Source organism: Cryptomeria japonica, chromosome 10 (assembly GCF_030272615.1).
Source record: "Cryptomeria japonica chromosome 10, Sugi_1.0, whole genome shotgun sequence".
Classification (NCBI taxonomy): domain Eukaryota; kingdom Viridiplantae; phylum Streptophyta; class Pinopsida; order Cupressales; family Cupressaceae; genus Cryptomeria; species Cryptomeria japonica.
The window spans coordinates 816,758,241-816,780,600 of NC_081414.1; positions in this window are offsets into that span (position 1 = coordinate 816,758,241).

Here is a 22,360-nt window from a genome sequence, read left to right on the forward strand (position 1 = left end):
GAATTTAAGTTAATCTCATGTGCATTTTGGCATTACCCAAATTCAAATGCAAATCAAAATGAAATTGAATTTTAAGTCAATCTCCTACAACACATGTTGAAATCAAAACCGGTTCATCAAATTACTTGACTAATCAATTAACTCAGTTAACTCTCAATCACCTTTTTCTAACTAATGAGTTATCTCTCAATCAATTTAGTCATCTCTCAATCAACTCAGTCAACTGGCTAATCTATTCAGTTCACTAGCTAATCTACTTAGTTGACTCCCCAATCAAATGAGTTGATAGATCAATCTATTGAGTTCACTAATCAATCAATTTCAGTTGACTATCAATCAACACTTCAGTTCAAATTCTCACCCCTTTTGTGTTGAAAATCTATAAATTCAACCTCTTTTGTCAATTCAATCTAGAATCACAAAATCCTAGAATCACAATCTTCAAAATTATTGTCTATCTTATCCAGGAAATCAGCACAACATCTAAGAGCCACCTACATCAGCAATATAGTGAAGAACAATGGAAGCACAAATTTGGAATAGGGAGTTTTATTAGCTTAGATCTTCCATTTCTTGCATTTATTCTATTGATTATGTTTAAAATCAGCTTAATTAGTTAAGAATTGGTGATTTGTTCTTACTTCCTAATTAACTTAATTCTAATGATTTCAAGCATAGAAACACATATATGTATGTATGTATGTATTTATATGTATATGTATATGTATATGTATATATACATGTACATACATACATATACATACACATATACATATACATACACATATACATATACATATACATATACATATATGTATATGTATATATATATATATATACACACACACACATATATACATATATATACATATATACACATACACATATATATACATACACACACACACACACACACACACATATATATATACATATATGTATATATATACACACATATATAAATATATGTATATATATACATATATTTTTCTACTGATTCACCCCCCTCCCTCTCAGTAGTTGACCAGATACTTATTCTTTCATCATACCATCAATGATCTCTCTCATATATTTTGCATCTCCATTACATCCCATAACCTTACATATTCATATCCTTGCATATCTACAAAATGATCTAATCAACTGACCTATATACCCTTTAGAATTCATCATGCCTTATGTCGGCTTACAAAGATAATTACAATATGAATATACATGTCAGATCATTAACATAAATACATGAATATAAAAAACATTTGCCGATGTCGAATATTCTCAAATGATGTCATCCTCTAATACCGATAACCAAATAATTCTTTTTAACCTGCCGGTGTCGGTGAAGTGTCTGTCGGTACACTACTAAACCAAAATATGAAGCTGGAACATGTTACCATATTCCCATCAATGACAATATATTGAAACCAACAAATTGAGTGTCAATTTCCAACAATATCCCCCTTTGGCATTGATGACAACACTCATGTGAAAAATGATCATGGTTTCCATCTGTCGGTTTCATCCTATGCATGCTCCCCCTAAGTTGAATATCCATCTGAACAAAATACTCCATACCTACAAAATATTTTTCACCTATACTCCCCCTTTGACATTAATGCCATCAAAAACTCCAAAAAAATATGAAAAACCAAGATGAAGAATGAAAGTCTGTACAAAGAATGTCCCAAAATACCTTATCGAAACTGAATATATTTGAAATTTTTTGGATAGGCCTTCTCCAAAAGATCTAGATAAGTATCCCAACTTTATTTTAAAGTGTTGGAAATAGATACAAGTCCATTTAGCATATGGGCAAATGACTCTTTCTCATTAAGCTCTGTCGGTGTGGGCTTGCCAACCATATCTATACACTCCTTATGTACACTTAATGAATCCAACCAAGGACTCACCAATCCTCTAAGACCTCTGTCTCTCCTCATAATTTTATATTTTTCCCTCTCAAGAGCTAAAACTTGGGCTTCCAAAACCAAAATCTAACCATCTATAGATGTAGTTCAAGAATTTGATCCATCAAAAGAATTAACTATACCTACAATCTCTTCTTGAATATCCTTAATCATTTTTATCCATCTCAGCCATAAGTAAACCTGTATTACAACAAGCTCTATAAATATTAGTACACTGCCTTAAAGAATTATCTATCAACTTCAACTTATCATTAATCTCCTTCCTTTCCGACTCAATCATCTGATAAAATATAGCTCCATTTTCTTGTGTAAACCTCTCCAGTGCCTGCTGGTTTGATATCTGTTGTAAAGACTGAAAATCCTTTGAAATGTGCTCTGTGATTGTTTTAAGCTTGTCGGATGGGCTCACTTCATTGTCAAATTTGCACTCTGGGACAAGTCTATGCAAAATAGTGATAGACTGATCAATAACAACTTTATCCATAGATCCTTCCTTCATCATTTTTTGTGCAACCATCATCATGAATTTAGTGGAGCTCATCTCGGTTATTCTTTTCTTTTCAACCTGCGAGGTGTCAATTGACAACAATGATGGACTCACTATTAGTTCCTTGTTGGATTCTTCTTTCTTCTCCTCTAATGGTTAAACTTTTATAGATTCCTCACTTTCACTGATGGCTTTGCCACTTGGTGCAGCCTCAGTAACTGTCGGTTCCTCCCTACGAACTGTGTCCTCATTCTGTACATTATAATCCAGAAGACTGTTGTCCTCAACATTAGTAACATGTACATTTGCAACCTTTACACTCTTTGTATCTGTCGGTATCTCAACATTTTCCTGTACATTAGTTTCTACCGGGGGCTCAATATCCACTATCTTAATGTTTTTCAAAATTGAGGGTGAAGTACCCACAATACCTTTACCTTTCCCTTCAACCAGGATGTCTGTAGTATCTGCCTTAGGTTCCGGTGAAGTATAAAAACTATGGTTTTCTTCAAAGAACTTAACCCATGCCTTGGGGGTCTCCTTGATTATCTCATTGACCCTACCTAACATAAGACTGATTATTCTATGCTTGATGTGAAAGATCTTTCTATCTGCAACTTCAAGTGTCTTGTCCATCTCCTTTGAAGTAATAGAAACACAAATAGATAACAATTCTTGAATCTTTATATGCATGTCCTCTTGCATTGCTGATAATCTTCTAGCATCTAATGTTTCATATAACTGTGCTGGTATGTGGTCTTCAATTTATAACAAGGCTTTCTTATATATATCCAAATACAACAAAATTGATTCCTCTATTTCTCTCTGTTCATCATTATCCAAATACTCATAATAAAATTGCACATTCTTTAACATACCATCTTTAGTGATTTCATCAACTAATTTTGCACAAGTCTTGGGTGGAATGATAGTTACATTACCAGATTCAAGTGCAAGATCAATGTCATCCTTCTTCTTCCTTCTTCTAGTACATTATGGGGTTGAAGGTGTTTCTTTTGGTGCTCTTTTCTGTGCTGGTACCCTGATAGTAACTTTCCTAACCGGTTGCTTATTTTCTTCCTTAGTCTCTTCAGTTTTCTTCTTCAATACCCTCTTGAATGCCAAGGGTATGTCATCATTAGATCTAGATTCTGCTGCAATTGGCTCAATGAATATTCCTGAGAAGAATTCAATTCATCTTGTAACTTCAAGTTCTTCATCCTTTTAGCATCATAATCTTCAAGTGCTACCTCAAGTTTCTTCTCCAAACTCATATCCATGGGTTCTTGGATTCATGATCTTCCTCAAGCTATTAAACTTCCTCTAAGGCACAAGGCTCTGAAACCAATTGTGCATAGAAACACATATATGTATATATATATGTGTGTATGTATATACATATATATATACATACACATACACATATACATATACATATACGTATACATATACATATACATATACATATACATATATATATACATATACATATACATATACATGTATGTGTATATATGTATATATATATATACATATATGCATATATATATACACACATATATAAATATATGTATATATACATATATTTTTCTACTGATTCACCCCTCCTCTCAGTAGTTGGCCGGATACTTATTATTTCATCATACCATCAATGATCTCTCTCATATATTTCACATCTCCATTACATCTCATAACCTTACATATTCATATCCTTTCATATCTACAAAATGATTTAAACAACTGACCTATATACCCTTTACAATTCATCATGCCTTATGTCGGCTTACAAAGATAATTAAAATATGAATATACATGTCAGCTCAATAACATAAATACATGAATATCAAAAATAATTGCCGATGCTAGATCTTCCCAAATGACGTCGGCCTCCAATACCGATAACTTGAATATAAAACATGTTGGCTTGCAATGCCGGTAACCAAAGAATTTTTTCCAACCTGCCTGTGCTGATGCCAATGTCAGTGTCGGTGATGATGAAGTGTCTGTCGGTACACTACTAAACCAAAATATGAAACCAGAACATGTTCCCATGTTGCCATCAATGATAACATATTGAAACCAACCGATTGAGTGTTAATAGCCAACATAAGATCTTTTGATATTATGCATTAGTGTTGTATGTGCGGCTTCTTGAAGGTTATCCAGATGCCGATGGTTATCATGCTTGTGTTCCACTTTTTCATGATGTTTCATTTGGCTTATCGTGACCTATTATAGGTCCGGTGGTTATTCTGCTAGGTTATAGACCGGTTCATATAACGTTTGGGTTGATGCTCTCGATGTGTTACCGATTGGATTTGTTGATTGGATTATGTTGTTTTGGTCTTAGGATGACTTGGTTAATCATTAGGTTGCAGTTTTATGTTATGGATTTATTGTATTATCTTTTAGGTGGCTGACCTAACTGTTTAGGTCCCGGGTTGGTATAAATATGATGTAAGATCTCTTTGTAGATCATAGGGAGATCATGTATGGTATGGGTTAAGGGATTATCTATATGCGAACAATATTGTAATCATATGCAGAGGTTTTGGTTGATCATAGGTGATCGAATTGGGTTTGTGGAAGAGGTTTAAGGCCTCCAGTATTGAGCTTAACCAAAACTGTACTCAGGCATGGGAGATGCTATACTTGTAGTTCAATCTTCATTCTGGATTGTTGTCCGATGTTTTCTATAGTTAGTGAGACTCCTTTTGTGATGAGAAATGTGCTCTAGGTTGTTTGCCTTCCTACATGTGTAGGCCCCTTATTGTAATATTTATTCATCTGATCAGTGGATAGATATTATGAGTCTCGAAACCCACTGTGGTTTTTCCTCTTTGATATTTTCCACGTATAAATCTGTGGTGTTATGGTGTTCATCGTTGTGGTTGCATTGTTTCTTATTTTTATATGCTTTTATGTTTACCGATTGCTGAGTTGTTGTATTAATAAGGTTAAATTTCTCCTTTCCTATAGAACATTGATTCACCCCCCCCCCCCCTCTCAGTGTTCTTGGATCTCCAAAAAAATGAAAAATATAAACACCCATTTGAGATGGGTGAGTTTCCTACTCAAAAAAGTAATTCTACAAACCCTATGATCAAAACAAAAATCACAAGACATAAAATACAAAAAAAAAATCCCTTTAAAAGAATGAAATGAGAGCACTCAAAACAACCATTTAACAAAATAACAAAGAAAGAACCTAGAACATATCCAAAGCATTTTAAATAGCATACAAACATAGAATAAACATTTATTTTCATTTTATAAAAGAAAAAGTACATAAAACAAGAGTAGATCAAGAAATCTCCAACCTGGAAGACAAAGAATAAGACTATGAAGATTAAGATGAACAACCTCCACACAAGAAACAATCCAACATGAATAAAAAAGCCTCCAAAATAAAATTCCAAACACAATTCAAGTATTCAAAAACAAATCCAAAAAACCACCTTGCAATCTTCATGAAATCCCTTCTCAAATTCTCATCAAGATTCACTCCATACACATGTAGATAGAAACCCTTCTCCACAATCCAAATTTTTGAAAACCATTCACAAAAACTACTACAATAATCCCAAAAACAACTCTCCATACATTCCCATTTTCACTCGAATGCAAAAAGAAACACTTTCCTCTTGCATTAAGGACCAAAATAGCACCCCCAAGTTTGAACGAAAAGACTACTCCAAAAAAAAAAAAAAAATGAAATAGTAATTAAAATCAATTACCAAATAACATCTTCCACAATAAATATAAAATATAATAAATCATTTCCACATATAATATAAATGCTAATAATAATAAAAATACTATAACATGAGACCCACTTATTAAATCCCACATAATTAATCATTCACACTTAGGACTACATATTATAATTTATTTATTCTAGAATTTGATTTTTAGGATGACAAGAACCTAGTGTTGGACAATGGTACCTGGATATTCTATGGCAATTTTTTTAATGTATGAAACCATGGTTCATAATTTTGATCTACATACATAAATATATTTACTTCAACATTCCTATGGGTATAGTTATCATATCTTCCACTACAATTTTGGGAACTTGATTGCTTGTGTAGCATCATAAAATTGCGAACTTGCAATTTTTAACCACATTTGGGTCTTCACATTGGCTGAATGAATCCCTAAGCCTGATTGGAGACCCAAGACTTGCTCAATCCCCAAAAAATCCACTTTCTCACATCCCGTACTATCTAAAACTTGCTTTCTATCCTGGATAAGGGCAGGACAGGGGCGTGGTGCCCCTATCCTCCTAGGATAGGGGCATGGCGCTCTTTTCCTTGCCCTATTTTGGGGCCCGGACATTCAAACTTTGCATTGGGATTTGCATTTTGGAAGCGGGAAAATTTTCCCTATGTCGGTCTATGATGAAAAACCAGTCAATTAACCCTAATTGACAAATATATAAGACGTTTTTCCCTCCCATTTGCATAAGTAACAATTCAATTGATCGAGCATTGAAGCATCCAAGAATTCAAGCATTCAAGCATTCCTTTCAAGCATTGAGCATTCTGAAGTCTCCTTTCAAGGCTAGGTGTTGCATTTAAGTCAAGGATTCAACCATTGAAGAGGAGATCTCTTTCATCTTTCAATTCCACACAAGCAACTCTATCCACATTTCAATTGCATCCTCCCTTGAGGTGAATTCTATTTTAGTCTTCATTTACATTTACATGCAAGTACTTTTCATCATTTGGTTGATTCCAAAAACTGGGGTTTGACCTAAAGGTAAACCCCCAATCCCAACCCCTTTTCCTCTCTTTTCTATGTGTAGGTTGCAGGTGCGTAGCTGTGTTTGCAGATTTGGACTCCATTCTTAGAGGCGGAGAAACCCTTTTTGACATGCGGATTTTTCAAAGGACCGTGTGCACTTTAAACATGGTCCCAATAAATTTTTCTCAAATTTGCGTGGGAGCTTCATCTCAACATTTTTCTACCAATTTCAGGTGCACAGCTTCATCCCGCATTCCTATCTCAAGTTATAGTCATTTCTTTATCTCTTTTACACTTAGTCTTAAATTGCATAATTCAACCTTTTACATTCTAAAAGAGGGGCTACTTTTACCTTCCGAATCCATTGTCAATTCACTTAGCATTCAATCTCTTCCCATTGAGATTGGATTTAATGAATTCTCCCCCCTCTTTTAATGTAATGTGTGTGAAAAGGTTAAGAATAATCTTTTGTGAAATTTTCACTCCTCTTGAGGAGAGAAAAGCTTTCCTCTTGATTTCTTCATCACCCTCTTTCACAACCATTACATTTTAGTGAACCCGGTGTCTTACATGCTTGATAATACAAATCATTGTATATTTTTCATTTACAAGTTTAATTTTAGTGCAAATTTACAAAACTTAGTGATTAATTCAATCAAAACCCTAATTTTTAAAAAATTGGAATTGAACTTGTGTCTTGTAGAAATTGCTATCTATTGTTTTAGATCTGAAAATTTCTTTGCTTGATAAATTCAATTTCATCATCTTGTTCAATTTGCAAATTCAAATTTACAAAATTAAGTGGTTAGTTGTCAAAACTCTAATTTTCAAAAATCAATTTGAACTTGTGCAAAAATTGAATTCACATTTAGTTTTCAGATTTAGGACTATTTTCATATTTGTCTTCTTGTCTAAAATTCAAAATTTCAATTTCCCTCCCTTTTTCAACATTCAAAATTCTAAAATTAAATGGTTAGGTCCTAAAACCCTAATTTTTAAAATTAATTGGATTTTGGGCAAATTTCAATCAATTTCAGTTTTCTAAACATTCTTCAAGGTGGCCCTATCCATTAGGTTTGACCTTTTTGAAATTTGTAATTCAATTTCTTGTCTTTTTCAAAACCCTAATAGGGTCCTATTTTCACATTCAAACCTTAATTTCGCCTATCCGAATTTCGTAAAATCAACTAATTTTTTGGGGTTATGTTTAAAATCATCATAACTTTCATCCCTAAAAATTTCCAAAAAAGTGGGAGGACTGTGTGCACTTTCAACACGGTCCTTGACATTTTTCCTGAAATTTTGGGAGACTGTTATGACTGTATTTAATTGCTTAAATCCAGAAAATTGGTTGATTTTCTCAAATTTTGCTCTCTAAAATTAAAAATATTTCCCAATTTCAATATCACAACTTTCAAGGAAAAATTTCAATTAAGTGGTTAATTATAATCTGCCCTAATTTTAAAAATTCAAATTTTGACAAATTTAATTTTGAAATTAAGTGGTATTGGCCCTAATTTTAAATCGCAATTTCTTAAGCCAACCTAGAACTCCAACAATTGACATTCCCATCCTTCTTGAAGATGATGTTCTTCCCTTGATGGATAGAACTAATATTCCACCTAAAGAAGATTCCCAACCTATTCCTATGGATGAGATTATGCCTTCTCCTAAGAAGATAAACAATATTCCTCCTAAGGTTAGACTTGTGCCTCCCCCTCTAGTGCAGGAGCACCTAGGTCTTCGGCTTATAGGTATTTCTCAATTTTGGCTTGTACTGACCTTAGCCAAGTTAGGTAATTAATAAGGACTCCAGGAGGGTCCAAGAGTGAGTGTTTTGAGTCAAATGTAGGCCTAGTAGAGTTAGTTTCTTCCTAGGTTTGCATTTTGTGCATAAGTAGTGGTTTGAGTAGGAAATTGACCTTCTTGATGGTCAAAAGTGGAAAAAATTGGTATAAGAATTAGGGAGGTTTAAAATAGTATTAGAAATGATTTAAAAGTCATGATTAATGACTTAGAATAGGTTTCATAGATTAGAAAAGCAAAAAGTACAAAAAGTGCAGAGTTGCAAAAAGTTGTCATGACAACTTTTGAAAGTTGTCATGATAATTTTTGTCCTAAATTGCTTAGTGATGGAGTTAGGGATAGACCAATTCCCTAGAATTCCTCCAAATGTGGGGAATACTATAAAAACCTTCTCTTTCATGGTTACCAAGGTTGGAGTTTTGTTTTTGTAAGATCAACAATCTGAAACTACTCATTTTCGGACTGTTTGTCATCATTTGGCTTATTTTGCTCATATTGTGAATACAAATGGATTGAATACATTGATCCAGTAATGGATTGAGTTTATTTGGTGTATTTCAGAGTTATTAGTTTCATTTCAATATTTTTAGTTAGGTTGTGTTAGTGCTTTCTTTGCTTTGTTTGCAAACAACCAGTTTTGGCTTGTAAATAACAATTTTGTGTAAAATGGTTGCCCCATGAATTACCTCCGTGATAAAATCATGGTCTATTGGTAAATGGAAGGAAAACACTTGTAATATGTACATATGCAAGGACAAGTTATAGAGATGAAGATTGATATGACTATCACCTTGTTCTAGGTGAGTACAGGAGCAACCCGACTAGATGAGACAGGGTGAATTTGGAGTGCAAAGTGCAGGGGTGAATGCAAAACCATAATATAACATTTTGGAGGGGTCCATGAAGTTCATATAGAGTTTAATATGTAAGGGGAAGCCTTGAATAGACCATTTGATGCTCATTTTCCAAACTTGACCAGTCACTGCCGGTTAGGAGGCCTAGAAACCCTTCAAAACCCTCATTTTTCGGTTAGGGAATTGTACGGTGAGTTGGGAAACCAAAACCACCAAAATAACTTGGGGATAGGTGAGTGTTTGAAGAAAAACCAATCTTATTGTAGGGTCTTTTGGACCATTTTCCCCTAAGCCCTAGAAAACTGGATTTTGGAGGCCTAATAGGGGCTCATTCCTTGTAGCCCTTTTCTAGGCAAAATGGTGAAATCGGTAAGAAAGCTAATGGATGCAAACCTCAAATGGACCCAAAAGGTATTCAAATCATGTTAGAACCCACCTCCACACCTCTGCATCAAATCACAATAGTAGGAGATCAAATTGACAAGTTGAAGATAAGACAGCCATAGTGAGCACATTGGAAACATTTTAAATTGGTAGGGTTCCTATTTAAACACTTGAAGCAAACACCTTGAAATTGACAAGAAGCAAGCCCTAGAAGAGATTGAGAAGGACTTGGAGGTCTTAGAGCATAGCTAGGCTTGGAGATTTGGTGGAATTGAGCAACACCAACTAGGTGAAGTGTGAGCAAGCTAGGTGAACCCCATCAAATTGGTATCAGAGCCTATAAGATTTGGGCTAGGTGAGTAGATGTCCTCAGTGGAATTTGTAGGAGACAACAAAATGGTTACCAATGCAGAGTTGGAAAAGAAAGTGGATGATCAGGAGGAAGAGAATAGACTCCTAAAGGAGAAGTTGCTAGAATTAGAAAGTAAGCTTGGTGAGGTTGAAACCAAGGTAGATGAAGTGTTGGTAAAGGTTGAAGGAGTAGAAGGGAAGGGTAAAGAAGTGTCAGAGATAGACAAAGTACCTGAACCTAATCCTATCTTAGAGCAAGAACCTTTCCTAAAGGCATTGAAGGCCTTAAGTGGTAAATCACTAGAAGGATTTCCATTGTTTACTGGTAAGATGAAGGCATAAGTGGTCCTAGAATGGATAGAAGGCATGGAGAACCATTTTGAATGTGAAGGCATAATTGAAGCCCAAAGAGTTAAAGTGGCCAAGTCAAGGATGAGAGGAGCTACTCTCACATGGTGGAAATATATGCAAGATGAGAGGAAGAAAATGGGCAAAGAACCCATCTCTTCTTGGAAAGGGATGTTAGTCAAAATCAAAGAAGTTTATCTCCCTAATGACTATGAAGTAAACATTCATAGGAAAAGGTAAAAATTAAGACAAAAAGACCTTGATGTCGGTAGTTATATGGAGGAGTTTCACAAACTTAGCCTTAGATCTCATGCGATGGAAGAATAGAGTCTCAAAGTTGCTAGGTACCTAAATGGTCTATGGTGGAACATCCAAGAAGAAATGACTCAAGTAGAAATAGGGGAAGGGGTAGAGAAAAAGACAATAGAGGCCATAGGGGACGCTTTAGAGGAAGAAGTTCTGAATAAAGAACACAAGGTGAGTCTAAACTCACTAAGCAGCAAGAGAGTGGCACTAGTAAAGGAGGATTCAATAGATGAAGGGGATCAAACAGTGGTTTAGAGGAATATCTAGTGGACAAGGTAGAGGTTCCTCATATTTTGCAACAATGAAGTTTTACGATTGTAACCAACTTGGTCATCCAGCATATAGGTGTCTAGAGAAGGGATCATCATCACAAGGTGGTGAAAGGAGAGTGAACTATCTTCAAGAAGAGTCTTCAAGCAACAAGACTTCAGAGGTTGCCTTAGAATTAGAGGTAGGTGACAACTTGATGATAAGGAGAACTTTGATAAAAAAAACCGGTCAGAGAAGAGCCTAGCCAAAGAAGGTCCTTATTTAGGATCAAATGCAAATGCAATATTATGGACAAAGTTTACAAAGTGATCATTGATTTAGAGCCAACAGACAACATTGTGTTAGAAGAGGTAGTGAGTAAGCTCAAATTGCAAAGGATACCTCACAACAACCCTTATAGAGTCACCTGGTTGAACAAAGGCCAACATGTCCTAGTCAATGTGCAAGCATGGGTGTATTTTACCATTGGGAGGTATAAGGACAAGGTGTTATGTGATGTCCTACCCATGGATGCATGTCATCTTCTATTAGGAAAAACATGGCAATTTGATAGAGAAGCTATTCATGATGGAGCCAAGAATGCATACTCATTCAAGAAAGATGGAGTCACATTCAAGATTCAATCTATCCTTGAGGAAGGTGAAAAGAGGGTAGTAGGTCCTAATATTCTTTTGGTGAGTGAAAAATAGTTCTTGAAGACCCTTGAGGAAGGTGAAGGTATAGTGTTTGTACTAGTAATGAAGCCTAAAGAGGAAGACAAGAAAGAGTAGCCAGATTTGCCAATAGAGGTTCAAGACTTGTTGAAGAAATTCAAAGGCATACTGAGTGATGGACAACCAGCCACCTTCCCTCCAAAAAGAACCATAAGCCATCAAATAGACTTCATTCCCAGAGCATCCTTACCTAACAAGGCAGCTTATAAAATGACTCCCCAACAAAATTTTGAGATTGCCAAGCAAATCCAAGAGCTTTTAGACCAAGGCCTAATTAGGAAAAGCATTAGCCCTTGTGTTGTCCCTACCGTGTTAGCCCTAAAGAAAGGTGGTACTTGGAGATTGTGTACTGATTCTAGAGATATAAATAGGATCACCATCACATATAGGTTTCCAATTCCTAGAATAGAAGACCTAATGGATTATTTAGGGGAAGCCAAGTACTTTACAAAGATTGAACTTAAAAGTGGATATCACCATATTAGGATTAAGGAGGGTGATGAATGGAAAACTGTATTCAAGACAACAGAGGGTCTTTATGAGTGGCTTGTAATGCCATTTGGCTTATCCAATGCTTCAAGCACCTTCATGAGACACATGAATGAGGTGATGAAGGAATTCATAGGTAAATTTGTGGTGGTATACCTAGATGATATTCTCATTTTCAGTAAGGATTGGGTAGATCATATTAATCATTTGCAAGATGTACTACAAATATTGTATGATGAAAAGTTAACCACGAACTTGGACAAGTGTGAATTTGTTAAGAAGGAGTTGGTTTACCTTGGGTTTGTGTCATCTCAAGGAAACCTCAAGATGGATCCCAGAAAGGTTGAAGCCATAGTAAATTGATCTAGTCCTAAGTCAACAAAAGAGGTGAGAAGCTTCCATGGACTAGCTCAGTACTATAGGAAGTTCATTATGCAATTCAGTGCTATATGTGCACCAATGTTAGACACCATTAGAGGTGGAATGGAGGAAAAGTTTTAGTGGAATGAATAAGCAAATAAAGGTTTTGAAACCTTGAAGGAGAAGATAGATACTCAACCGGTGCTAGTGTTGACTAGTTTTGAGAAACTCTTCACAATGGAATGTGATGCAAGCAATGTTACAGTAGGTGCTATCCTAAGCCAAGAAGAAAGACCAGTAGCTGTCCATAGTGAGAAGCTAAGTGATGCAAAGAGGAAATAATCCTCTTATGACTTAGAGTTATATGCTTTAGTGCGGGCTTTGAGGAAGTGGACACACTATCTCCTTCCTAAGGAATTTGTAGTCTATACGGACAACCAAGAATTGAGTTTTCTAAACTCACAAGATAAACTCAGTCATAAACACAAGAAATGGGTGGAATACATGCAAGCCTACACATTCACAATCAAGTAGAAGAAAGGACAGTTAAACTGGGTTGTTGATGCATTAAGAAGGAGACTTTTGACAGTCCAAGAAATCCAATTGAGGAGCATAGGAGTTGATAGTTTTAGAGACCTGTACCTAGAGGATGAAGACTTCTCAAGTGCCTACAAGGTGTGTAAGGAGTATCAAAATCATTTCCATAGTGAGTATTCTAATTTTACTTTGCATGATGGACTATTGTTTAGAGGTGGACAACTTTGTGTGCCTAGAGGCTCAATGAGGGAAAATCTAATACAAGAGAAGCATAATGGCAGCCTTAGTGGACATTTTGGAGTCAACAAGACTCAAGAGTTGGCTCAGAGGTATTACTATTGGCCTAGGATGAATCAAGATGTGAAAAAGTATGTGGAGACTTGCATAGTTTGCCAAAAGGCCAAGGGTACTTCTTCAAATGCCGGTTTATACCAGCCTCTTCCCATAGCAAATAGACCTTGGAGTGCATTAGTATGGACTTTGTAGTAGGTTTACCAAGGACAAAGTAGGGATTTGACAACATTTATGTCATTGTGGATAGATTTAGTAAGATGACCCTCTTTTTACCTTGCAAAACCACTCATGATGCATGCCAAATAGCTCATTTGTTCTTCAAGAAAGTGATAAGGATACATGGTTTACCCATGAGAATTGTTTCAGATAGGGACTCAAAGTTTATGAGTCATTTTTGGAAGACACTTTGGCAAAAGTTTGGCACCAACCTATCTTTTGGATCAGCCTACCATCCTCAAATAGATGGGTAGACCAAAGTGGTTAATAGGAGCTTGGGGAACTTATTGAGGTGCCTTACCAAAGAGTATGGTCAAACATGGGATCAAGTAATTTTACAAGCTGAATATGAATACAATGACACAATAAATAGGACCATCGGCAAGAGCCCTTTTGAAGTGGTCTATCGTGTTCATACAAGGGGTATAATGGAGCTAAGAGACTTAGGTAGTGCAAAAACAAGAAGTGGATATGCAGAAGACTTTGCTCAGTCAATGAAGGAAGTACATGAATCAGTCAAGCAAGCATTGATGGAGAATACAAGAAAAATCAAGCAAAAAGTTGTTGAAAGAAGGAAGAACCTACAATTTCAAGTGGGAGATCTTGTCATGGTGCACCTAAAAAAAGAAAGACTACAACAAGGAGTGCCTAACAAGTTGCAAATGAGAAGGTTGGGTCCATATACCTTTCTAGCCAAGTATGGAGAAAATGCATACAAGGTGGACCTACCTAGTGACATAGGATTGTCACTGGTTTTCAAAATAGAAGACTTATTTGCCTACAAAGGACCAATTCAAGGTTCAGACTATAGTCACTTAGAGGTATCAGATGATGCAAATTGTCTACAATATTGCATTATAATAGACAATGAAAGATTGTTGACATTTCAATAAGGATATTGAGAAGGTTGTTGATGATTATGGACATAACTGATTAAAGATGTTTTACTATCTTGATATTATTATTTTATCATTGATGTCAAGAAATTGATTTTCTAATTCAGTATGATGTTGCCATATCTTGAGAAGTATGATATGAAGATTATAAAGAAGTTGGTAAAGACACAGGAAAGAATATGATGAATAAGGGGATAAGTTATTCAATGGGCAACTCTACCGAGTCAGACAATGATGAGATCTTGATGTTTTAGATTGTTTTAACATCATACATATGTTGTAAAATGTAAAGGTTAATACTATACTAAGTTATCAAGCAAAGAACCTAGTCGGTAAACCCTAAGGAACCTATTCGATAAACCCTAAGGTTATCACTATCGGCTAATGAAGGCAGAATGTCTACCGAGTGAAGTTTAGTATTCACCGAGTTGTAACCGAGCTATAACAGAATGCATTAAATGTTTACATGTGATATTTAATGAATGATGCTGATGAGCTGGAGCGGATCAATGATTGGTAAGCCGTGGAAGTAGTTTGTTAATGAATCTAAGGCAATGGAAAGTCGGCAAGAAGATCTACAGCTCAGATTGAACCGCATTACCCTAACACAAGTTCCAAGGTGAATATGCAAGTTCCAAGGTGGGGTAAAACATTTTCAGATTGAAAGATACATTGAACCTGGACAAGATTGAAGATCTAATGGCTATGATTGATCATGGGAAATTGTGATCAATGAGATTAAGCGGTTAGAAGATTGTTTATAAATAAGAAACTGTTGATAAACAATGTATGCGGGCAAGGGATGTTACATAGTGATTACTGAGCACAGAAGCTTGAAGACCTATTAGAATAACAAAGTATTGATGCCCAGCTGATAGACAAGATTAGTTCTATGTCTAGATTGTATTGAACAAATAGGAACCTGCTTTAGCATTTTAGATGTGAAGTTGTAGACATATTTTATTACTGTTATTTTGTGAAAGTGATAGGGAATCTCTTAATCGAGTGGACTTAACAATCTTATATGTAAATCCTCTAACAAGGTGACATTCTGATTGAGTGTTTGAAATCCTTTAACAAGGTCACTTCTAACAAAGTGAAGATCCTAACAGATCTGAGGGAAATCCCTTAACCGGGTCACATCTAGCAATGTGTTTGTAATCTTTAACATGATTTGCTTTTAACTGAGCATACTCTAGAAGAATATATTTCTTAGTGGGTCCGAAATCCCACAGTGGTTTTTCCCTATTTGTGTTTCCACATTAAATCTGGTGGTATGAGGTTTATATTGTTCATATGCTTTTGAGTTTGCATGTTTGACAGTTTTTGGTTATATGATTGATATATATGTTACTGAGGTTGAATCTGATGTTTTTATGGATGATTAAGTTTGTATGAATCACCCCCCCCCCCCTCTCATCTTGTTGGCTATTGGATCTGTACTTATATGAAGTATCAAAACTATCAATTGGTATTAGAGCTTTGGACTCTGAAAGGAAGTTTAAAGGCACTTGAGTTAAAGATCCAAAGATGTATACGATGGATGCACCTAAGCTAAATAAGTCAAGTTTCTCTACATGGCAGAAAAGGATGAATCTACATCTATTAGGAGTTGGAGAATATGCTATATACTATTTGGAGAATGATTTTGTTGCATTGAGCACCTATCCATTGACTATGGAAGAGTTAAAAGCGAAGAAAGAACATATTCAAGCAATGATTGAAATAACATCTGCATTGACCGACTCAGAGTTTAATGATCTAGAAGGCTGCAATGATGCAAAGGCAATGTGGACTAAGCTCATATCTATATATGGAGGAGATGAACATGTTCATAGAGAAAAAGTAGATATTCTAAGAGGACAACTTGAATCTATGAGGATGAATGAAGGTGAGAACATAACCCAGTACAGTACAAGACTAAAGGAGATTGTAAATCAAATCAAAGGAGTAGGAGGAACTATTGAAGAAAAGGATGTGACAAGTAAGTTGTTAAGAACCCTTCTACCTGCCTATGCAATCCGAGTCTCTACAATCAATGAATTGAGGTCTGTACCTAATATGCCAGTTTCCTTGGATGCTACTATTGGTAAGCTACATGCATTTGAGTTAAGTAATTTTGATAACAGTGGGTCATCGGTAAATAAAGCTGAATCTGCATTTAGTTCTTTTCATCTGAATGAATCTAATGATTACAATGAAAGAAAGTATAAGTACTCTGAAGGAGATCACAGTGGAGCAAGTGAAAGATTTCGGAAGAACATGGAGGAGGTACACAAACTGTATGAAGAAATCAAAAAGCAAGAAGAGTTTGAAGCACTATTGGCCCAAAGGTTACCGAGAGGCAAAGGTAAGTATAAAGGAAAACTACCTTTGAAATGTTTCAATTGTGATAAGATTGGACATATGGCTTCTAGCTGTCTTGACAAAGATTTCATTGTGTAAAGCGGAAAAATCAAACCCTAGTCGTTCTCCCCTCCCCAACTCCAAGGAGAGAGAAGGGAGAGTCACTAGGGTTGATGGTTTTCACTAAGGGGAGACTTTACATTCAAAAGAGGGGTTGAAACCCACAAGATCCAATCCCATGCAATGCAAGATTGGATTCTATATGAGTTTCAAGGGTTAAGACATCAAGGATACCCTCTTTTGTAAAGAAATGTAGATAGAATGATTGAACTAGGAATGCATGTAAAGTAGGAAAGATTCACTTATAAACAGAGATAGGGATATGGGATGAAGCTGTGGACCTGGAATTAGTAGTAAAATGTCGAGACGGTGCTGTTCTATAAATTTGAGTGAAAGTTGACGGGACGATGGCGCCCGGCGTGCACACGGTCCTCCAAAAAATCCACGAAACAAAGGTGGATCTGTTCGTCTCTGCACAAGGATTCCAGATCTTCAATTACAGCCGCGTACCTACCACCTACACACAGAAAAGAGAGGATGATTGGGGGGTTAGGGATGAGGGGTTTGCCTTTAGGTCAAACCCCGGTTTTGGAATTAACCAAGAAATGAGAATGCTGTAAATGTAAATGTTTGTAATGTAAACAAGTACTGATACCTTGTTGTAAGAATGTTTGTATTCTTACATGCGAAGGTGTAATGTATGTAGTATGTAATGTGTTGTATGTGATCTCCTCTTCAATGGTTGAATCCTTGTCTTGAATGCAACACTTGGCCTTGAATGGAGACTTAGAATGATCAATTGCTTGAAAGAATGTTTGAATGCTTGAATGCTTGAATGTTGTTTTCGCCTTTTTTTTCATCTATGTCCTCCTCCTTTTGAGAGGGGAAATTTAGTTTATATACTTGTCAATTAGGGCTGATAGACTGATTTTCCCAACCTTAGGCCGACCTAGGAAGATTATTTTCCAATTTGCAAACATAAAGACCCGAGACCCAAAAGACACCGGGCCCAAAAATAGGGCCAGGGACCAGGGCGCTGGGCGCCATGGTCCTGGGGGACCAGGGCACTAGGCGCCCTATTCCTAAAGGACCAGGGTGCTGGGCGCCATGGTCCCGCCTCCCGGGACAGCAGGGTGCAAGGAGGATCAGGCCAGGGTGCTGAGAAATGCAGTTTTTGGTGTCATGAACAAGTTTCGGGGTCTCCATTCAGGTTCCGTGTTGCATCACCATCGTGAGGACCCAAATGCAGTCAAAATTGCAAGTGTCACAATTTTAGGATGCTACATTTAGCCCCCACTTTAGCAGGAGTATAAGCGTACGCTCATACTTCCGGTAAAGTACAAGGAAACAACATTGAAAAACTTTCACCACATCAAGGAGGCAAGATACACCAAGCCCCCAGTGGACTAAGGATCTTACGACTTCGATTGACAAAGTAAAAGGGAAGATCACGAGGGAGAACCATGACTGTCAGTAGTAAGGTTCCCTCACTATGAGTCATGCAAGAAAGATATTAAAAATTTTCAAGGCAAAGCTAAATTTGTCAAGAAATTTTCAAGTATCTTGAAAAGATATGAACGGGATGTATGCCCCCCTACATTAAAGCGATCGCACACGCCTCACCGAGGGTGATTGCTTTAAGGTAGTGATACATATAAGGAATGAGAAAGGAGCACGCTATCACAAGGATTTAGCCCCCAAGTGTGAGATAAGCCCAAGGATAATAGACACAAAACACAAAGCACAAGGTGACTTCGCTTTCCTCGGGGTCAGTATGCTGTATGATAATTCATGTATATCATATGTATGTATGCATAATTGTTCTTCATTCCCCAATCAAGGAAGGTCACCTAGAAGAAGGGAACACATGTGTCTTTTGAGTCAACATGAGAGAGACAAAAAGAGATCTCAATGTTTTGCATTGTCCTCAAGTAGACAACACTAAGGACAACAAATAGAAGAATGAGAATAACACATAGAAGAAGTAACAAAAGAGAGGAGGAGAGAGTCTTCTATGCTAATGAACTAGTCTAGCACGTCATCTACCCCCCGATCTTGCTGATCAATATTTCGGGAAGGTAGGAAACACGCTAGAGGAGGAACATCCAACACAGCAGATGGAGCTATCACAAGATCTAAACAAGGGCTATGTTCATGTTCCGAGCCACGTTGTTCTTGTCTAGGAGCTAGGATAAGTGCTTTAGAAAATTCATTAGATAGATGGTTATCAACATCAACATATTCATATTCACTATCAGAATGAACAGGGGTAACATTAACATTTTCATCTATATCATCATCAAGATTTATAAAAATAGGATCTTTAACTTGCACAGGATCAAGACCATCATGCATCTTATGTTTAGGAGATTTCGGCTCGATTTCCGGCTGAGGAGAAAATGGAATAATATTGGCTGAAGGTGTTTTTGGGGATTGCAAAGTTTGAAAAGTAGCTGCCTGAGCTCTAAGACGACGCTTTCGTCGGTGTTCACGTGCAGAACGATTTCGTCTAGTCTTAGTAGGAAGTTGAGAAGAGTGAGGAGGAGGAATATTCTCATCCTTATCACTTGGGTGTTTAGGTTGTGGTCTCTTAGGTTGAACAATAGGAGAAGAGGAAGGTCTCTTCTCTCCATAAGAGGAAGGAGGAGGAACTGCTCCATATAAAGGAGGAATATTTGGTTTAGGAAGTAGACCAAGCCCCTCATGACAAGGAGGTATAGGTCTACTTTTAGGAAGTTTATTAGATATAGACATAGTCACATTCATAGGGATGGGTTGGGAATCCTCTTGAGGAAAGACATTAGTTTTATCTTTCAAAGGAAGAACTTCCTTCTCAAGAACGATAGGGATGTCAAGTTTGGGTGTTCTAGGTTCACTTAGAGATAGGATCATATCTTTTTTCCACTTTTGATAAGATTTAAAAAGATGATCACTTTGCAGAGGAAGAGATTGAAATTGTTTAGGCCAAAAGTAATCAATAGGAACACTAGAAGTTCTTTCAACTGGTTTAAAGAGACTATGATTGATAGTAACAATTTCACCATTATGGGGAAATTTCAAACACTTGTGAATAGGAGAAGAAATAGCTTTCATGGAAGATAGCCAAGGATAGCCTAGCTTCATATGAAATTGTTCGGATGATGGAATAATAGCAAAGTCCACATCAAGGGATTTGTTATGGACCTCAATAGGTAATGTAATAGAACCAATTGCAGGAGAAGAAAATGCATCAAATAGTTTCACAACCACATTTGTTTCATCATAGATCACTTGATTCAATTGCAAAGTAAAAAGAAATTCTTCAGTAATGATATTAACCATACAAGAAGGATCAATAAGCACTCCACGGCAAGGTGTATTCTTGACTTTTGCAACTATATATAAAGGACCATCAGGTGCCCTGATAGTTTCACTAGAATCAAAGGTGATGGAAGGTTCTTTAGGGATTTTCTGCTGCTCTACAAAGTTAATCACATTCGGAGTCATAGACACAAGATCATCAGGTGAGACAGAGGAATCATTAGTATCAATCACATTAGAGGTATGAGAAGGCAATGGATCAGTAAAAATCTGAAGATTTTGGTTAGGAGGAGCTACAAATGTGTTGCCTTTATCATTCACACTAGAAATAGGGATAGTATTATTATCAATCAAATCTTGAATTTTACCCTTTAAAGCAAAACATTTTTCAGTATCATGCCCAGGATGACGATGAAATTGACAAAAAGATTTGTTATCAAAATAGGGTGAGTTAATCTTTGCAGGATCTATTTGCCTTATAGGAGGAAGAGTAAGCACATTTTGTTCCAATAACTTATTCATAATACTATGCAATGATTCATTCAAAGGAGTAAACTTTCTTTCTTTCTTCAAAAACTTAGAAATAGGAGGCACACCTGATGCTGCATTCACATTGTTGTTGATGATGTTTTCATTGAATTTAATGGACTCTCTGTTCGGTTTAAACTTCCCAAATGGTTGTTGACTACTATCACCCTTATCACTCGGAGCCATAGGATTTTCTTGTTCCATTTGGCTCACAGTTAGTTGATAATGGTGAAGAGTTGCGCACAACTGTTGGAAAGAAGTAAACTCAGAAAATAGGAGTTTTTCTCTAATATCTTTTTGTAAATTAGAAATAAAGATTCTTTGAATATCATTGTCAGGCACTGGAAAAGAAATTTGAGCATAGAAATGCTTATATCTACCAATGAAATCAGTCACTTTTTCTTTAACACCTTGTTTACAATGCATTAAATCAATCAAAGTAACTTTAGGACTTATATTGTTTTGAAATTGTTGAATAAAAGCATTTGCAAGTTGTTCGAAAGAAGTAATAGAATAAGAAGGCAACGAGCAATACCATTGTAGGGCTTTATCTCTTAATGTTCTAGTAAATAGTTTTGCAAGCAACCTTTGGTCATAAGCAAAATCAACACATATTGTTTGAAAGGTCTTAACATGTGTTAGAGGATCACCCTTACCATTATAAAGCTCCAAATGCGGAATTTCAACATGTTTAGGGGGGATAGCTCGAACAATGTCAAGAGAAAGTGGGCTCGCAACATCAAATGTGGGCACACTAAACTTAGATTGATTCATAGAGGCAATTTGTTGCTGTAAAGAAGAGACAGTTTGTGCAAGATTGTTAATGGTCACTTCAGTCGAAGAGTTCATATTAGACGTGTTAGATTGTGATGGAGGTGTTATGTTATTGAAAGAAGGTAGAGAGTAAGGTGGTGGGACACTATGATAGTTAGTCATAGGAGATGATTGGAGAGGAGGAACACTACAAGGAGGAATGGAAGGATTAAATGAATTGCCCCCTTGCGTCATGTTCATTTGTGGTGATATAATAGGAACACTTATTGAAGGAATGAATGAAGAAGTCGGATTGAATGAAGGAAGAGGGTTGATTGAAGAAGAGGGATTGCCCCCATGACTAGTGATCATAGGAGGAATGTCTTGT